Source organism: Corvus kubaryi, unplaced genomic scaffold (assembly GCF_017639235.1).
Source record: "Corvus kubaryi isolate FWS band 111438036 unplaced genomic scaffold, C.kubaryi_AGA036_p1.0 72, whole genome shotgun sequence".
NCBI lineage: Eukaryota > Metazoa > Chordata > Aves > Passeriformes > Corvidae > Corvus > Corvus kubaryi.
In genome coordinates, this window is record NW_024582060.1 from 3,569,453 (window position 1) to 3,582,731 (window position 13,279).

Here is a 13,279-nt window from a genome sequence, read left to right on the forward strand (position 1 = left end):
GATCTAAAGGGAGCATTTCCACTGGAAAAAAACCCCATTGTTTAGTCTTTAGGTCAATTGAATCTTTGGCCTCTCTGCCAAGTCTGTCAGCACTGGTGCCAGTTACTGAGCGTGGCGATTTTTATGATATCAACACTCGTCTTTCGGGGATTGCGCTGCGGCCCTCGTGCCCGTTTTATCCAATCCACCACAGGGCAGAGTCTTTCTAATCCCTGCACAAGGGGACTGTCTTACCATTCAGATTAGTGAAAGTTCATGCTGCTGCAGTGCGGGTGGTGTGCATGCTTGAGACGGGCAGTTCAGGCTTTTTGCATGAAAATGAAATCTTTTGGCAAAAGGCAAGTTAAAGAAACAGTGATGTTAAAGCTCATGTAGCAAGAGCAGCACTGTGTAGCATGGAGCCTGGCACGTGAGTGGCAGATATAAATTTTTTCTGACTGATGTGTTTGGGACTGTGTGTTGAGCCTGGCATTCTATTGGACTGAATGCATTGGAAACTACACACATTTTTTTTTTAGTCATTTAGGAATCTAAATGAAAAGCCTAAAAATGATGAGGTATGTAACATCTTAAGTGACACTGAAATTCTAGGTTAGACTATGTAAATTGTAGATGAGTTACAAATTGCTTTAACTGATACATTTAAAATAATGTTTTTGCTATAGTGTTTTGTTTAGGGTAATAACACAGAAATAATTTGCCTATCCATTTCAACTCTCATTCTATTAAGGTTTTCCAAATTGTTCATCTTTTGTTATACGGTGGTTTCACATTTTGGTTTTTCTCCTTTTAGACATTATTATGTATTAGAACCTCATGGTTGTGTTTGGGTTTGCAGGACTCAAGAAGAATGAACTGTATTAAAAATTCTCCAATGTAGTTCAAAAGAGGCTCAAAGGAAACATTTTTATCCACATTACCATTCCTCCTGAACAATTTGTTACCTCTATTTATATTCACAATTTACACCATGCATTTCTGAAAGCAAGTATGGCCTTTACTCAGTATTCCTGCAAAAAGGCATTTTTCATATGACTTCACAGCCCGTATAAAATTGCTTATAAGGATCTGGAGTAGCAGTAGTCAAACTTGCTTTCACCTCTGACTTTGTAATGATCCTGTGTTTAAATAGCTACATATAAAAAGAGATCTAAAAACACCTGACAAATTTATCTAGAATCAAAAATTCCCTGTTTATTTCGGGGCAAAATTTGGCAATTTCCGCCAAAAAAGAGTAATTAGTTCCACACAGTCTCTAGAAGAATTGTAGCTCTGATTTATTATACCCCAATTTTTAAGCATTCCCTTCTGCTATTCGTGTTCACAGGACTACATTTTATATGGTGTGTTATGATGCATCTTCTTGGGAAGAGGAGTATTAACAATGAAGAGCTATGGAGGTAAAATATATACAGAGAACAGCTTGGAGAGAGGCTCAAATGTTGTCCAGTGTATAATGAATAACGAGTTGCATCATATTAAAATATAACTTTATGACTTTATGGATGCTTATGTGTGTATGTGTGTATATATATATATATGCAGTGCTTATATTTTCTAATTTAAACCCAATTATTTAGCATAAATTATTAAAAAATATGGCTTTCTGCATAGAGAAAATTGCCTAGCTTGGAATCATATTTTGGCCTTGTCTGTTCCTGAAGAGAGTTGAGGTCTGTGCTTTGAGACTTTTACTTGTGACATTATATTTCATATTGTTTCAGTGTTTACGAAGAAGTTTGCGGGGTGGGGTTCTATTAAGCAAACTTCCTTCCTCACTAGTTCATGCTAAATTGGTTTCCATTTTAGCAATATGGAATTTTCTTCGTTCTTGGAAACATCCTTCACTGAATCCTCCATCACTCTCTTCTCTATGATGGTGGCTTTATTTATACAGCTGCTGAAATGTTCACTGTGAAGTATTACACTATATTAAGGTCTCATGGTTTTTTATTCTTGCTTCTGTTCCAGTTTGCTGAAAAGTTATTCTGTGGTTCATAATCCTTTAAGTAAATGTGGTCTTGTTTTTGATCTAATTCTGGCTGGTTTGAGGAAAGCAGAAATATTTTTGTTATTAATATATTAATTCAATGGATTTACTTCTTTGTTCATAGCTTGCTTGTAAATGACATAGATTTTAAGACTGTGTTTCCTACTCCAAATTGCCCAGTAAATATTATATATTGACAAATTCTTGCCTGTGGACTGCCATTACACACCTAAAGTATTATTTCTGAATGTATTTTTCAAGCTGATGGGGTCATTTTCTTCCCATATATTTAATCCTATTCTTGATGCATTTACTATTTTCTGACTGAATGAAGAAAATACTCAGACTTTTTTTTCTTTTTTTTTTTTTTCTCAGGAAAAGGTAAGTAGATCCTCAGGTAATTTAATTAGGATACATTAACCTTTCTTTCCCCCTCAATTATCCAACCACTCTCATAGTCTGGCAATGCTCACAAACACCAGATTTAAAAAAAAAAAACAACAAAACCTTATTTCCTTCTGACTGAGGGATCATGACCTAAACTGCTGAATGCTAAACTTTTTTTTGCTGCTTACAGCAAATGTTTACATTTAATTTTCTTCCATTACATTGATACCACAGAATAATGCATGGAATACTGCTTCGAAAGGATTCAGTGAGATCCCAGTACAGGTACTGTTTCTGTGTTGAATGGAGCTCTGGCTGCTTTAAGCAGTCAAAAGAGCATTGCTGTAGTGGTACCCATTTGTCCATTTCAATTTATTAAATGCATATTAGTGGCAGGCAGTTGTCCTGAGACTCTAGGGCAGGGCTGATTTTGTACATACACTGTTGCATAGTAGCTATTTGCCATGGTAAATACTTCAGATGTGAATATGCATTATTGTCTGCAATTTTAGCAAGTTCCCCACATTTCTGCCATTACTGTTCACAAGGAAATGAATAATAAAAAGAATGAGAACAGAATCCAACTTCAAAGTTGGTGTAATCCCTCGCTATTTGCACAGCTGCAATCATGAGACATTCATATTTTTGTTGTGAATATTTGAATCTGAATATCAAAGTGAAACTTAGAGAATGCCACCCTGTTGACCAACATAATAGAAAATATTAGTACAAATCTCTCAAAGCCTAATTCTTGGGCAGACGTGAATAATATCTTATTGAAAGCAAATCTTGTTCAAAGCTGCAGTGATTTCTGAAATGTATAGAGCAATCAAATCAAGGGAGTCAAGCCTGAATACACAGATAGAAATTTGACCCATAATGCAAAGAATTCTTTTATTAGTAATTCCTAAAATGGAAAGTAATTTCCAAGCATCTTCATTGTAGTAACATGCTCAGGTCCCAGGACTGGGTATATGTGTTTCTTTCCTAATCAAAGAGGGAAATATCCAAGCTTTTATTACCATCCATTGTAAAAACAATGGTGTTGAAATAACTGCCTTGATGTAAAATCTCCATGGAGGAAAACTACAAGTAATTTTGCAAAGCACAAGTGTTCCAACCAGCCTAATATACTTTACCCGCAGTCTGCTTTCACTGACTGCCTACACTGAGGTTAAAAAAACAGTCATCAAAAAATCCCAGAAAAACTCTATTCCCTGATTTATTTTTGTGTTTGCCAACAACAAATTGACACTGATTAGAGCATTATTTTCTGTTTGGAAAATACAACCAGAAAAACAGCAAAACCAGAAAAGTCATCTTTGACTCAAAATGTCAGATAAAACCAACATTTCACTCACCAAATATTTATAGCTGTAGTGCTTCAGTGTTTCGAGTAGAGATGAAATAGAAATAAGCCATTGACTGAAGGAAATCAAGAAGGATAAGCAACTATATAGGTCGTGGCACTGGCCAAATGCCAGGCACCCACGACAGCCGCTCACTCACTCTCTCCTGCCACAGCTGGGCAGAGGAGGGGAAAAAAAAAGTTAAATGAAGGGTTCATAAGTTGAGATAAGGACTGGGAGAAAACATTCCAAGGGCAAAACAGGCTCAGCTTAGAAGTACAAAGTGAGTTTATTACTAACAAAGTCAGAGGAGGATAATGAGAAGTAAAGTAAGACCTTAACACCTTTTTCCCCAACCCCTCCCTCTTTCTCACCAGCAGGGCAGGGAGACAGGGCATGGGCGTTTTGGTCAGTTCATCACCTGAGATCTTCTTCTGCTGCTCGGGGAGAGGAGTCCTTCCTGTGTGAGACCACGGGGTCCCTTCCATGGAAGACAGTTCTCTGTGAACTTCTCCAGAGTGGTTCCAATCCAGGACGAGCAGCAGTCCTCCAAAACTGCTGCAATGTGAGTCCCTCCCACAGGCACACAGTCCTCCCAAAACTGCTGCAGCGTGGGTCACTCTTCCATGGGCTGCTGTCCTCCAAGGACAGGCTGCTCCAGCCTGGGAGCAGGGCCCCCTCTCTCCACCGGGTCTCCCACTGGATCACAGCCTCCTCCAGGCATCCACCAGCTCTGGCATGGGCACCTCCCCCAAGGGCTGCAAGTGGATCTCTGCATCCCCCGTGGATCCCCATGGGCTGCAGGGGCACAGCTGCTTCACCATGGTCATCACCACGGCCTGCAGAGGAACCTCAGCTCTGGTGCCTGGAGCACCTCCTGCCCCTCCTTCTGCACCGACTTTGGTGTCTCCACATTTTTTCCCTCACGTGTTCTCACCTCCTCCTCCTCTCTAGCTAGGAAAAAAACGTGCCCCTTTGTTTTGATTTTCTTCTTAAATATCTTATCACAGAGGCATTACCACTATCTCTAACTGGCCCATCCCTGGCCAGCAGCATGTCCATCTTCAGAGCCATCAGGGATTGGCTCTGCCAGACATGGTGGAAGCTTCCAGCAACTTCTCACAGAAGTCAGCTCTGTGGCCCCCCCACTAGCAAAAAACAGGCCATGCAAAATCAACACAATGATATATAAAAAACTTGAAAATAAAAAGGTGGAAGTAAACTAGAATAATAATTTTTGAACCCCTAAAATTTAGGATTCATCCTAAAGTTATTTTTTTGTAATTCATTTACCATAGCTTTATTAACAAAGGGAAAAAATATGTTTCTTTGGAATCTTAATATGAAAACTTCATAAACAAAAGAGGTAGGAGATTAAAATGTTAAAAGGAGAATACAGGATTTTCTAATGCATGGCTAGATTCCAGAGGGCAAGAGCTGTTGGTTCTCTGCCCCATTGGCACCATTTTTCATAGATGAGGTCCTAAACTTGGAAGGATCAGAAGAATTTCCAGTATCTCAATGTATTTTGCTAACACTATTCATCATATCTTGTAAATTTCACTTTCTTAACTGGAAACTATAGCAATTAAAAAGGTATCTGCAATAATTAGAGCAAAAGATTCAAGAAACAAAACCTAATGACAATGGTGCTGTCAAAGTGACTAACATATATCTTAAATAAATTAAAATCTACAAATTAATCATTGTCTGTCTGTATCCCACCCAATGCTAACAGAACCAAAAACCCCATCTATTTAAACGTACAGTTTATAAGCGCTCCCTGGCAAAAATCAATATAAAGCTTTAGTGGGCAGAATGTGTGTAATAGTAACTAGTAGAAAGGTTAGCGTAGAAGTTAATGGTTCTATCAAGAATAAAACAGAGCTAAAGTCTGAAGAAAAGCTCTCCCAAAGGTGGTTCATTAACCTTGAAGAACTCCAGCATATCTTCAAAGTAAAGATTACAGCAAACCTGACTCAGTCACCAGCAGCACTTGTTAGCTCTTGGCTTCAGAAATCAACAGCTTTTTCATTTGCATTATGAAACTACCACAAAGCTTTCATTGCATTAAGATGTTTGACCCTGTAAACTAACTAGATTAGTTAATCCAAGATCACATGGGGCAGTGGGAATGATGGTGAATACCTTACCTAAACACAGCCCTGTGAGCTCCCAAGTAGCTGGGATTTTCATACCAAAATGATCAATAGGGGACAACGTCCATAGTTAATTGGCATCACAATGCCAGGGAACTGGCATTGCCCTGACAGGGCTGGAGGTAATTTTGATTAACTCACCAAGGAGCAATTGCACCCTTCCTAAAGCAGCTGAGACCTATCAGTGTTTTTCTCCCAGCTGAAACCAAGACAATCTCCATCTGCTTTTTCCTCAGCATTAACCACTGCTGACAAGAGCAGATCTTCTTCCTACAGCTCTCCCACATCTCCTCCTAGATTTTCACTTCCCTCTTAGTTTTTCCCGGGACAAATATTTGCAATAGCTCCCAGGATTACTGAAACACTCTGGATAAACAGAAAATTTGTACATGCAGTTGTTCAAACCTGTAATTCATGCCTCTGATATTTCTATTGCTATCCCATGAAAATGAATGGAAAGATAGGAACTCTGTAAGCCACTCCTGTGTCAAAACCAGCAAAAAATTTGGAGAGGTTAGCAGTAAACTACCATATGTAGCATTAGTTAGCAGTTCAATATAAAAAATACTTCGCCATATTGTACATTATATCTTAGAAAAGGCCACCACAAATTATACCTTTTGAAAATGCAGCCATTGGAGTCCCATTTGAACGTGTAAGTGCAGAAAGCTTCTTTTGGGGTACGTTTTTATTTTGGTTATATATACTTACCAATACACCCAATTATTTATCTGTAATGTTTTGCAACTAATGTCCATGAACAAATATCACTATATTATAGCAGTATGGTTCAATATTCTGCATAATTGCATATATTCCAATTTATCTTTCAATATGTAATTGCTATGTTGGTACCCCACAGATTCATAGTTAAAATGCCTCATATTCACTCCTCTTGCAAGATTTTAGGCTCTGTATCTGGCATTCTGAATGAAATTAAATGACAAAGTGAAATAAATATAAAGAAAATAATTTTGGAGGAAAAAGTACCATGTAAATTAAAATATAATTTCATGTGGGAAACTTCAGGCAGGAAATTTCAATGGAAAATACATGAAAAATCCTGGACTAGAGTTCCACTTTTCATAGACTCTCTTGAAAATCGTGCTGATACTTTGGGTTATATTTTTGCTGTTGACCCTAAGCTGGTTCTACAATTTATCTAAATTAAGGAACCCTCCAAAGTCAGTGCTCTTAGTTTCAAGTCTCTCATCAAACTATAATGACACAGGTATATGTAAATCAAATTCACTTTTGTCATAGCAATGAAAAATCTCCTGAAATACAAGGCCAGTATTAGACTAGACTTTGGAAAGAACTTTTCTAAGTAAACTATTTCCAAGATGAAGTGGTGGGGAGTTCACACTGTCAAATATTAATTTTTTCTGCTTTCATATGTAATCGAAAAACAATTGGGTTAAAGTACTGCCATAGATGCAAAACCAAAAATCAATTTGCTATGAAAGAACAAAGGGAAAGTTGGTAACTGTCAGATGCATTATGTTATAATGACCCAAAGATAAAAATGATGGCAGCCAAAGGGACAGTTGGGACCAAGAACCATTAGCCACACATTGACAATTCAAATGCATTTGTACCGTAGCCAGTTTGTTTCAGTCTCCAGTCCGTGTACTATTTTTTCCCATTTTATTCCTCCCATCTTCCCCTACCTACTGCTGTAAGTTTTCTTCCAGCAAGTTTTAGGGTGGAAGTTTAAATGAGCATCTGCCACAGCACCAATGCCAACGTGAGCTGGCCACCAACCAGCAGGGCTACTCTTGCATGGGATGCCTGGCTCCCCTTCGGAGACTGTGCTTAACCTTTATGACATACTCAGATTCCACCAGCTTGGTGCCTCAAATCCCATGTTCCTGCTCCTCTCCAAATTTTCCAGTTGGTAACATAACCTGATGGGGAGGCTCACACCCTTGCCCTTTGTTATCCTTCATGTTTCGTTGCAAGTCAAAACAAAGTGGTTTTATTTTATTTCACTTTGTTTTGTTTTGTTTTATTATTAAAAAAAAAAAAAGAAGAAAAGAAACAGAGAAATGGGAGGGGGATTCAGTTCATAATTAGGGGAGGAGTCGTTTTTGGACTCAATCCCCAACATGAAATCTGTCATAAATGGATTCTGCCAAATTGCTGAACAGAGTGCAAATATGTAATGTGCCAGTTTTTTAATAGGTTTAGTTCTTTGGGCTCTTTCTGCAAGTCCAACCCTTGTGTCATTTCACTGACACTGTCCTTGAAAACCTTGTTCTGCAACCTCCTTTTTAAACTATGTGATACACATGCTTAAGCCTTCCCAGCTGTGACAGCCTAAGACAAAAAAGTCAACCTAGGTTTTGGCACACCTAAGGTCTTCTTCAAGTAATCTCATTTGTGCTTGTCCTAGGACTGTTCTTATTAGGCAGCATCCTTATCTCACAGCCACAGCCGAGGATGGCATTGTGGCTTCCCAAAGCACGGTTGCTACACTGGCTAAAGGGACATCCAGTTCTTAGTCACAGCAGACACCATCTTTGGAATCGACTTCGATGAAAAAATTGCCAAAGCCCTTCATCTGTTTTATTTCCCTTGCTTGAATGATGGGTTAAACAGGCCTACTTAAGAGTACAATAGCTCTAGCCATTTGAAATGCTAATTTTCATCTTGGCCACAATATGTTGTGGCATATCAACCCTCCTTATACCTTATTGGCTGTAAAGATAATACGATTCTCTTAAAAGAACAGCAGAAAATCCATGACATTCAGGATTCAGATTCCCCTCAAATCTAGCTCCTGCATGCGAGGACTGAGAGTAACTTCACACATAAGAAAGCATTGTTTTGGTTTAGAGCATATTTATAGTTAAAACATTAGCACCTCTGAGAAGCCCTTCTTCACACAGGGTAGAGGCAACTGGTAAATACTGAAATTTGTTCCTGTCTTACACGGCTTGTTGAACCTTCTAAATGCTTTCCTTGGAGCTGGATCTAGTGATCTGGCTATGTACAGTCTTGCTGTATTTCCAGTTTATTTGAAGGCACGAACATATCACAAAAGCACCTTTGCACAAGGCCAGTCAAACAATAAAAACAAACATGTTGTTCATCCAGATTGTCTGCTGTTGACCCAATCTGTGGTTTGTACTTTCCAGGCTGTAGTGTAAATGTTTCCAGGGACAGATGTTATGAGAGAGCTCCGAAAACATCTGATGCTACTTCCAATCATTTCCAGTGATACTTTTCCGAACAGAGTTTATCACATATATTTGTTTTGGTTCATATTATATTTACATAATGTACTGACCCATGCTTCAGAAATCTCCTTCTTTACAAATAAACAATTATAAGATAATACTACAACCAGGGTGCAGAGGCATACAGCAGAAAAAATAGTCCTAGATATTTTTATTGCTGTCTGAGTTTGCAAAAACGTTGGTGACTTTTAAGATTTTTAAAAAATTGCAATGGAAGTGAGGGAGAAGGAAGAAACATGCCACTGTAGAATACCTAGTGCAAACTTTTAAGGTTTATTTACCCATTTTTAGACTTTAACCAGATTGGAAGTAAAAGGCGGCTTCTGACTTAGACTGGAATTTCAGATCTGATTAGGTGGCTTTCATTCATATCATTTATCATCTCAGGTGGGTATCATTCATTCCAACTGATCACTTCAATTTTTGAGATTGCAGGAAGACTTGAGAACTATCCATGTGGATTTACCTTTATAAGAAATGGCATTAAAAATAAACAAAGGTTTTTGAAGCCTTCTTCATCTGTAAAGAGGTTTCAGAATTCTTTCTTTTGTCAAGAAGTAAAATATTTCTAAATGTAATACTTTTTTTAAAAAAGTGTAATTTTAAAATAAAAATATTGATGATTAGAAAAATATTTTAAAGAGAATTGCAGAACAGACTTCTCAAATGTGTTGTCTGTCACAAGATTGTGTCAGATCTCCCAAAGAAATGCAAATTGTGGTCGTAAATTTTTTTAAGGAAAATTATGTCTATACTGGAGGTGAAATCATTAATACAGGAGAGGTTTTTTAAAGTTCATTCTCAAATGGCCTCTACCTGGTCGCCTACATTACAATACTCTAAAAAGCTTCAAGTTTTTTTCCCATTAATAATATCAGATAATATTCCATTTGGAGCCCATGGTAATCCAAAGAATATTAAAAAGAATTCACAAAAGAAATTATAGTCGTGTCCCCATTCCAAGAGTTAAAGGTACAACCTGATAGCTGAAGCCTGTATTTTAATGTTCAAGTTATCTGTGTTTAGGCCCATGCTCCTGAATGAAGAGGAAGCAATGAATCTTGAAAAGCATTTTAATAGTTCACTTGGAAGTCTTCAACATCCTGTATTTGATTGCTGGTGAGATGTTTAACATGTTACCAAGCTGAGTTAGTGATTACAATTATTTTAACGAGAGAGTCTCTGTGCTGTTGATAGCTCTGCTGTGGATGGAGAGCTGTCTCTGGAAAGATGCAGGAATTTCTGTTTCTTGGAGCTGAGATAATGGGCATCATGCCTTGCTATCAGGAATGCTTGCTGCTGACTTCCATGCCTAAAGATGGAAACTTAAACACGTTATGTAGACATATATAATTTTTAATCTTTTGGTTCATTTCCTACTTTTCCCCCTAAACTGCGATTTTCCTGTTGTTTCCATGAAGGAGAAGATCTGTGGACTCATGGAGCACTGGCTTGGGGAAGAAGGGTAAGGCAAATCGATGTGGCCAACAGTTGTGCAGTTTGTCTATGGGGGCCATTCAAGTCCACTGCAGTTTGTTATTAAAGGCTTTCACTTGTGACTTAGACCTGCCCAGTCTGACAGCAGGACACTGCTGTAGCAAATGGTATCAGAACAGAAAGATTTAAAACTGTGCAGCTTTCCTTGGAAAAGTGACTCCAGAAAGGGTTCTTTGATACAAATCAATTTAGTACATTTTAGGAAGAAATTTTTTACTGTGGGGGTAGTGAGATACTGGAACATGTTGCCCAGAGAAGCTGTGGATGCTGCATCTCTGGAAGTGTTTAGGGACAGGCTGGATGGGACTCTGAGCAACCTTGTCTAGTGGGAGGTGTGCCTGCCCATGGCAGGGGAGTTGGGGACTAGATGATCTTTAAGGTTCAGTCCAACCCCTTAACATTCTATGATTCTGTGATTATGTAGTGTCTCCAGAAGTATTAAATTTTAGTAGTGGGTACCTAGGAGCACTTTTCAATGAGGAAATGGCTATTTGTGTTTTAATAAGGAAGGAGGCCATTGTTTTCAACAGTGTTTAGACTTTAAGCAAAGCTTCAGAATTTAGTAAGAACCATGCCTCTCAGACATCAGGAGAAGTTTCTGGAGTGGATGGTAGAAGAAATGGGGATTAAAGTGAGAGGGTTTTTTTGTTGGTTTTTTTTTTTTCTCTCTAGTGCTGTGTCCTAGGAAACCCCTAACCCAGCCCTTCACCTGCACTTCTGGGCTTCACAGTATATGCTTGTCATCACAATCCAATGATTTCTTTAAAATACTGGTTGTTCTCTATTTGTATAACTGCAGCAGAGAGTTCAGATTTTTTTGCTTTATTTTTCTCTTTTCTGATTGATGATGTCTCCACAGGAAACTTTAAGAAAATTTTGCTCTGTGCTGTCTCACAGTGAGTTGAAAAAGAAACATCAAAATTGGGTTTTCTTCATCTTAACCATTTATGTATTTATGGACTTATTTGAACATGCACCTTAGAAGCCTTGTGCCAGTCTGGAGCACTGTGAGGGAGCCAGAATGAATTGCCCTCTTAGGCTGGGTTTACAGATGATTTGCTTTGCCAGAGCAGTGCAAGCAGCTGAGTACTGTGCCTTAGTTTTCCTTTTACCTTCTGGCCTTCAGGTTCAAGTTGTTGATTGGACCTCCCTTCCATTTCTCTGTCTACATCCAGCACAATTTCCCATTGTTTCCTTGCACTGACCCATTTGCCAGGTTTCTCTGTCTCGTTCTTCTCATGTTATCCTCTTCCTACTCTGTGGTTATTCTTTAAGAGAATTTTTTTTAGGAACTGTGAGTTTGTTTGGCCATGAATTTTCAACAGCCAAGAGAGGCTGTCCTCTCCTGCAAGTACATTTCACACTCAGAAGGGCTGATTCGTTGCAGAGTTATGAGCAGGATTAAATCTACAACTTCTAAAAAAATTTAAAAAAAAAAAAAATCCCTGCATTAACCCTTTCTCAGAATTTTGTGAGAGCAGTCAACAGTGATGATAGGCAGAGGGTTTCTACACTGTAATTCAATGAGAAGCAGTAGAAGATTCTTCCCAGAATGTCCACCCAAATGTCAGTAAACCAGGAGCTAATACAATCATGAATGGTAGGAAATTAGTCATTTGTAGCAGACCTTCACATTTATCATTAAATCTCTCTGATTCTACCACTGACCTTTCAAAATCAATAAACCAGGCCGCCTGAAACAAGGAAGTTTCCCATAAAAGGAAGAAAATGGATCTTGTTTGGACCTTCTGTCTGCTAGTTTTTTTCTGAAACAGTAAGTCACATTTGTAGCTCCCCTTTTTCAAACCCCAAGTGTTCAAAATGCATTACTCACTAATGGAAGATGATTTTCTTCTTAATTCGTCATCTGATTTCTGGAGTTTATGAGTTGTGTAGAAAGAAATACTGAAATATATTTTTAAGGAGACATTCTTTGTTCTTCCTGGCAACTGAGTTACAAAGTTGAGTCAAACTCAGTGTGAAATCAATTGCAGATCTAACTAGATTTTTTTAAAAAGATTAGAAAGCTACAGCTAATGGAAGGTAAGTTATTTCTTATTTTGTTTTGGTGAACAAAACAGGGTGTGTGTTTCTTGCTGGTATAATAGAATCAAACGTTAAAAGTAGTAAAGTTAATAAAAATTAACTTTAATTAATCAAAAAGGAGTATTCCAGATAAAGATACTATTGAAACTATTTGTAATCTATTTCTATGTTTATTACCTAAAGAATATTATTGACCAGCTTGAAGCATTTATTTCTTGAGCATTGCACTTTGGCAGTGCGTTGTCCTTATTTCTTCAATATGCAAAATGTAAATGAATAACTCTCTGTATCCAAATGCTGAATATCACCTTTCATTTTATGTATGTACAGATTATTTTTATGTAGTTCTTTTTATGTGTCAGTATGCATTGGCATGTTTTTTCTTTTTTTCCCCCATAACAAAATACAGTCAGAATCTATTTGGCTACCAAAAGCAAAAGAGAAGAACTTGATGAAAGTAGTTTTGTTTTTCAGGTCTGTCTGTCTCTAACAGATGTCCTCAAACAAAAGTTTCTGAGCTAGAATTACTTAAATTTTGAGGTTTTTTAAGTTCCTTAGAAAATTAATCACATGTCTAAAGATCAGGTCTGACTTTGATAGCCCCCTAAA

At 37.9% G+C, this 13,279-nt stretch overlaps 1 long non-coding RNA gene across 1 annotated transcript in view; it reads left to right on the top strand.

Annotated features, from left to right (window-relative positions):
* LOC121675148 overlaps positions 1–13,279 on the top strand; it is a 214,916-nt gene that overhangs the window by 71,934 nt on the left and 129,703 nt on the right. The window contains exons 2-3 of the long non-coding RNA XR_006019973.1: positions 1,328–1,400; positions 10,549–10,592. This is a non-coding gene — a long non-coding RNA (uncharacterized LOC121675148). The remainder of the gene's footprint in view (positions 1–1,327; positions 1,401–10,548; positions 10,593–13,279) is intronic.